Genomic DNA, 6,650 nt, shown 5'->3' with positions numbered 1-6,650 from the left:
GTACTGGGAGTGTGGTGCCCCCAGAGAAGACATGAAACCTCTATATTCCTCCCCATACCTTGCCGAGTGTATTTCTTCATCTATATCTTTTGTTATAACCTTTCTAATACACTGATAAATGTAAGTAAACGTTTCCCTGAGTCTTGTGAGTTATCAAACCTCAGGAGGAGGTTGAAGGAACCCTCGATTTATAGCAGTTGGTTAGAAATATGAGTGACAACCTGGGACTTATGATTGGCATCAGCAGTGGAGGGCAGTCTTGCGGGATCTGCGCTAATTACAGGTAGGTAGTGTCAGGATTGAGTTATAGTGTCAACACTCAGTTTGTGTCTGCAGAGTTGAAGAACTGCTTGGAGGGGAAAACTCACACATATGGTGTCAGAAGTATTGTGAGAGTATAGAAAAACAGTTGTTTTCTTTTAGCCTTCTCAAGTAGGCCTTGGCTTTGGACTGCCTTTAACAAGAATCCTTCTATCAGGTTATTGAGAAACTTCCCAAGCCTGATATCTGCCCAGGTTTTCATCCTCAATGCTTAATTTGTCCATCCTTAGCCTACCATTAGCAAGAATCCTGGTAGGCCAGTTTAGCAAGAATCTTCCTCCCTTTGATATCTGTGCTTAGTAATTTTCCGTCATCTAAGACCCCTCCACTCTGCCTGTTGGCCGTAAATCCCCATTTGTCTCTGTTCAGAGTATTGAGAGTTGAGATCAGTCTCTCTCCCTAATTGCAATAGTCTTAAATAAAGTCTTTCTCAGCACTTTATCAAATGCCAAAATAATTTTTTTTAAATATGTATTTTCAAATACATTGTGATTTGAAGTTTAAAAAAAAAGTTCTTTTCTTTTCTTTACCCCTCCCCCTCCTGACCGCCACCTGGCATTGCTCTGACTGCAAGTTTTCTCTTGCTCTTTCAAGTTTTAGATTACAAACTTTCTTTTCTTTGAATCTCTGTGAAGTTCCTGGATAGGGATTCCATGCCCCTCTAAAATTTCCCCTATGAAACCATATTGACTGTCTACCTTTTCTTGATTTCTTGTAAAAGAAGAGCAAACTAGTTTAATTCCTTCATGCTCCCTTTGGCCTTTAAAATACAGTGGAGTCAGGAGTGGTGGCTCATGCCTGTAATCCCAACACTTTGGGAGGCCAGTCCAGAGTTCCAGACTATGCAACATAGTGAGACCCATCCCTACAAAAAATAAAATCAGCCAGGCATGGTGGCACACACCTACAGTCCCAGCTACTAAGGAGGCTGAGGTGGGAGGAGTACTTGACCTCAGGAGGGCAAGGCTTCTGTGAACAGAGATTGTATCATGTACTCCAGGCTGAGGACAGAATGAGACCCTGTCTCAAAAAAATAAAGTAAAATAAAACACAGTGGCCTCAACGCACCATAGGAACCATTTTATAACCTCAGAGTGCCACCTAGAGTGTATATAGAGCTTATACCAATTTTTAGATTATAATGTCAGAGGAACTAAGGCAAAGATAATGCAAGGATCTTCCCTTTTTCCAGGTGTTTGTTCTTTTCTCTCTTTCCAGTTTCCTCTGTCTGTGTTTGCCTCCAACCAGACAAGTTAGTAGAAATGGAATTATCACCTAATTACATTACATTTGAAGACACTCTACACCTGGAGAAGAGAGCTTTATCTTTATCTGCAGAGCCTCAGAGCCATTTCTACTTAGAATACTGACTTTCTGGGGCTCCCATTCCAAAAACAATTCTAAGCTCAATGGCTCCTGAAATATAAGTTTGCTGTATAATTTTATCATATTTAGACATAGGAAATAGGAAAACAAATTGGATAGATAAAATCAATAAATAGTACGTAAGCTAATAGCTTCCAAGATAAGGTAAAATTCATAAGAGGTGTTAAGTGTAGAAAAATTATTAAGTAGGTTGTGAGACAAAGGCAGAAGTCATATGTTAAATACACATACATTAGTAACATGGAAGACATGTTACAGATAGCATAAATAAAATATTCAATGAAACAAACAAGAGTGTTATTTGGAAAGGAGCAAAAAGATGAATGACAAAGCTAAATAACATTCAATTTTTCCATTCTCTTCTTAGAGAAAAATTGAGTCCTCAAATTGTAACTTCCCAGCAAAGGAGGAGAGCAATTATTGAGGGCTTCAATAATCTATTTTAAAAGTCTAATATAATGTTCAAAAAACTGGCCAGGAGTTGTGGCTCATGCCTATAATCCCACTGCTTTCGGAGGCCAAGGCAGGCAGATAACTTAAGGTCAGGAGTTTGAGACCGGCCTGGCCAAAATAGCGAAACCCTATCTCCACTAAAAAATACAAAAATTAGCCAGATGTGTTGACGGATGGGCTCCTGTAATCCCAGCTACTTGGGAGGCTGGGGCAGAAAACTGTCCTGAATCCGGGAGGCGGAGGTTGCAGTTAGCCAAGATTGTGCCACTGCACTCCAGCCTGGCTGACATAGTGAGACTCACTTTAAAAAAAAAAAGGTTAAAAAAGTTAATTTCCAACAACCAATGAATTTTAAGGGTTCTAAGGTTACGTGGGTACCTTCTGGCTTTAATCTGTATTCATAATTTGCCACATTATGTAAAAACAAAGCTCTCAATATCTGCTATCAAGGACTTCTTTAGTCACCCACTTTCTGCTTTCTTAAACCAGCATTTTCACAGACCCTATCTAAACCCCAAATATAAACAGATTTTAAACCCTTTATTCCAACTTGTCTCCTCACAACTTAAGTGCATGGACAATTGATGTGGCCTTGCATTATATGCATGGGGTATAAGGCCCAGGGGAAAAAAGACTTTTCCAAATCCTCCATAACTGGGTCCTTTGTTAAGAACCCAAGTTCAAACCCACCCTACATTTTAAGGAGCTCCATTAGTTGGGGGACAGGGGGAACAGAAAGCATGAATGTGGGGATGAAAAGCTTGTCTCAGGATTTGGAGGTGCTGTGGGGATTACGGTTCAACTCTGCTCTTGATAGTCCAAACTAATCAGGTCAATGTCCACAATTCCCTTCATGTAAAAAAGAATAAATCTGGCATAATATATGCCATCATTTATAATTATTTCTCATAAGTTTTTTTTGGCAAATTTAACTATCTCTTTATGCCAAACTTGATTCATATTTTTTTTTATGTGGTCATCAAAACATCAGGTTTATATCTCTCTATTTAGAATAAAAGCTTCTCTAGAGACAAAACAATTAACAAAAGTAAAACTTTACGTTTGGCATAATGGTTTAACTGAATCGCAAAAACTCTCAATTTTGTTTTCACAATAGCAGGTTCTGCTGAGAATGTCATACTGATTCCCATGACTAGTTAGGGAAGGATCACTATTTGAGTCTAAACAGCAGTGACATCATATTCACTTGACGAAAAAAAATGCATGAGGGGACAAAGAGTCATCTACAGGAATTACACAGTTTTCAGTTTAACAGAATACATTGTGGTGCTATTCAAAAAGAAAAGCAGTAACAGGAGGAACTTAATACGTCAGGGTGTGTATGAGATACTAAAGTGGAAAAGTCTTGTAGGCAGTTGGCTATAATCATATGGTATTCTAAAAAGGTCTCTGCAAGATATTTGGAAGTTATAAGTGTATTTTGGAAGAGTGAAAGATGTAAGGGTATGGAATACTCCTTTGAATACCATCTCAGAAAAAAGGGCAACCAAAGACGGAACATGGAAAGCATCAACATTAAAAGATTGGGTCTTCCACTTGCACTAGATTTTCACGTCGGGAACATATTTTACTCAAGCGTCTGGGAAGTTCTTGGCTAGAATCAGAGACTCCATTCCCACAACTTCTCTACAGAGCGGTACGTTTGATATATTCAATACCTCGATTACAATTTTTGCTATGACCACATACACCAGTGAAGATTAAGTATCTCTTAATTAGAGTCATTGCCTTTTTCAACGCTGTGAAAATAAAAAGTAGTCTTTTTGAGCTCTTTGTTCCCTGCATATACCTTGTCACACAGTCTCCTTACAGCTTGCCACTTTCCCACAGGCTTGGAAAGAATCAGGAAGTTTAAAAACAAAGAACAGACAAAAATGTCAGGCAAACTCACAAACAGAAAGGACTCAAGGACTTAAAATCATGTGAGGTAGAATTTTGAATAACACTCATTAAATAAAGAAGGGTACTGCAAAATGTTAAAAATTACAGTTTAAGTGGAGATAAAAATTTTTGCTTTTTGATATTCATGCTCAGAATAAAGCAGCAACTTTCATTGGAGACACAAGTAGAAAGAGAGACACAATTTAGTAATTGACTTCAATCTATTGCTCTCAGTTCAAGAACTATCAGTGGACAAGGAAATAAATAATATTATAAAAGATAAATAAGAATAAAAAATTGACCTGATAGGTATAATAAAATTCTGTATAGAGAATACAGAATTTTTAAACTGCCCAAGAAATTCATGAATTACACAATCGTCCTATAAGAAAATATCAAAATACTTTTTAATTTAGAAAATTAATGCTGTACTAGAAAATAGAGACAGAAATTAGCATCAAAAATAAACAGAAAAGTATAAAATGTCATACTTTAATAATGTCAAGTGTTTCTAAAAATATCTTGCCTCAAAAAATCAAAACTAAAATTACAGACTAGCTGGAATATAATGTCAATAAGACAACATGTATCATCATCATTACATCTTAGGAAAAGACAACATGTATCATCATCATCACCTCTCAGGAAAAGACAACATGGATCATCATCATCACATCTCAGGAAAAGACAACATGGATCATCATCATCACATCTCAGGAAAAGACAATGTGTGTCATCACCATCACCTCTCAGGAAAAGACTACATGGATCATCATCGTCACATCTCAGGAAAAGACAATGTGGATCATCATCATTACCTCTCAGGAAAAGACAACATGGATCATCATCATCACCTCTCAGGAAAAGACAACGTGGATCATCATCATCACATTTGAGGAAAAGACAACGTGGATCATCATCATCACATCTCAGGAAAAGACAACATGTATCATCGTCACCACCTCTCAGGAAAAGACAACATGGATCATCATCATCACATCTCAGGAAAAGACAATGTGTATCATCACCATCACCTCTCAGGAAAAGACAATGTGGATCATCATCATCACCTCTCAGGAAAAAACAACATGGATTATCATCATTACGTCTCAGGAAAAAACAACATGGATCATCATCATTCCATCTCAGGAAAAGACAAAGTGTATCATCATCATTATGCCTCAGGAAAAGACAAAATGTATCATCATCATTACTTCTCAGCAAATGCTACAAAAGCAGGTCAGAAGAAAATTTGTAACTCAAGTGCATTTTTAAGTAAATAAGAAAGATTTTAAACAACTGAAATACTGGTAAGTATTTCACTTCAGAAGCAAATGAAAGACCAACAAAATACACCAAATGAGAGAAGAAAGGAATTAACAGAAAATCTGTTTACACACTAGGAGAGCTGAGAAAGTATTTTTGTAAATAAAACTGAAATACAAATCCGTGGAGTGTCTAATCAATGGAAAATATAAAATTAGAATTCAAAATTAATGATGAGAGAGGAGACATTTACAAAGAGAGAAGATATGCATCATAAGTAAAAAGCAAATACGATTTACAACTTTTGTACCTCTGCATCTGATAATTACTGGTAATCTAAGCATAGTGAATGAGATAGTATTTAGGACAATATAAATTGCCAATATTGATGTGACAATAATGAATAAAATTGACTGAAGGCTTGCATGTCCCAGGCATCATATTAGAATGTTATAAGCAGTAAGTCATTTAATTTTCTGCATCGTTATCTCTCAACAAATAAGAAAGGGAGGATCTGAGACAGTATATGACACACTCAAGTGATACATCCTCACAGACTAATAACCACTGAGACAGATGAAGAGACTGTCCGTAATCTTTTTGCTTCTAAGCCCCATGAAAACTCCTCTTTCTCTTAGCCCAGTGCTGTCAGCTTGTCAAGGATCTGGAAATTCTTGTGGGTTGAATAGTTTCAGGGCATAAGAAGTGGAAAACTGCCGAATCCTTTCATTAAGTTTACCAACACCTGACATAAATAGGACCCAAAATACAAACAAAATCAAATGAGAACAATTCAATTCATACATCTAAAGATCAACATATCAAATAAAATATTAATAAGTAGAATCCAGCTAATGTGTGGAAGAATAATGAATTCAACAGAACCAAACAAAATTCACTCCAGGAATTCTATTTTAAGTATCAAAACTCACTATTTAACAAATAACCACATAGTGGTTTCATGACTTCTGAGGCTAAACAACAGTTGGCTAGAACCTCCACACCCCAAGAGCTGACAGCCCTGATCCAGCGCTCTGGACTGCTTAGCCACTTTGCCTCCATGAAAAGCAATTCTTTTAGAACGTGTGTATATGACCTTCCCTATCCCCTTTTAAACTCACTTATCGGGAATGTCATGTCCTCCAAACTGGCAAAAGGAGAATTAAAACTGTGTGCACAGGCCGTCTCAAAGATTCCCACCTGCCAGACACCAGTCCTGATCACATACCCGGTAAGGAGTCCTCCAGATACTGACGACAGACACAATTCTTTCCTGGTTGTTAGTTTTCCCTCTTCCAGCCAACCAGGACCCAGGAGACCCG

The sequence above is a fragment of the Saimiri boliviensis genome, chromosome 4 (assembly GCF_048565385.1).
Source record: "Saimiri boliviensis isolate mSaiBol1 chromosome 4, mSaiBol1.pri, whole genome shotgun sequence".
Classification (NCBI taxonomy): Eukaryota; Metazoa; Chordata; class Mammalia; order Primates; family Cebidae; genus Saimiri; species Saimiri boliviensis.
The sequence above is the reverse complement of the archived record's forward strand: the minus strand, read 5'-3'. Positions refer to the sequence as shown.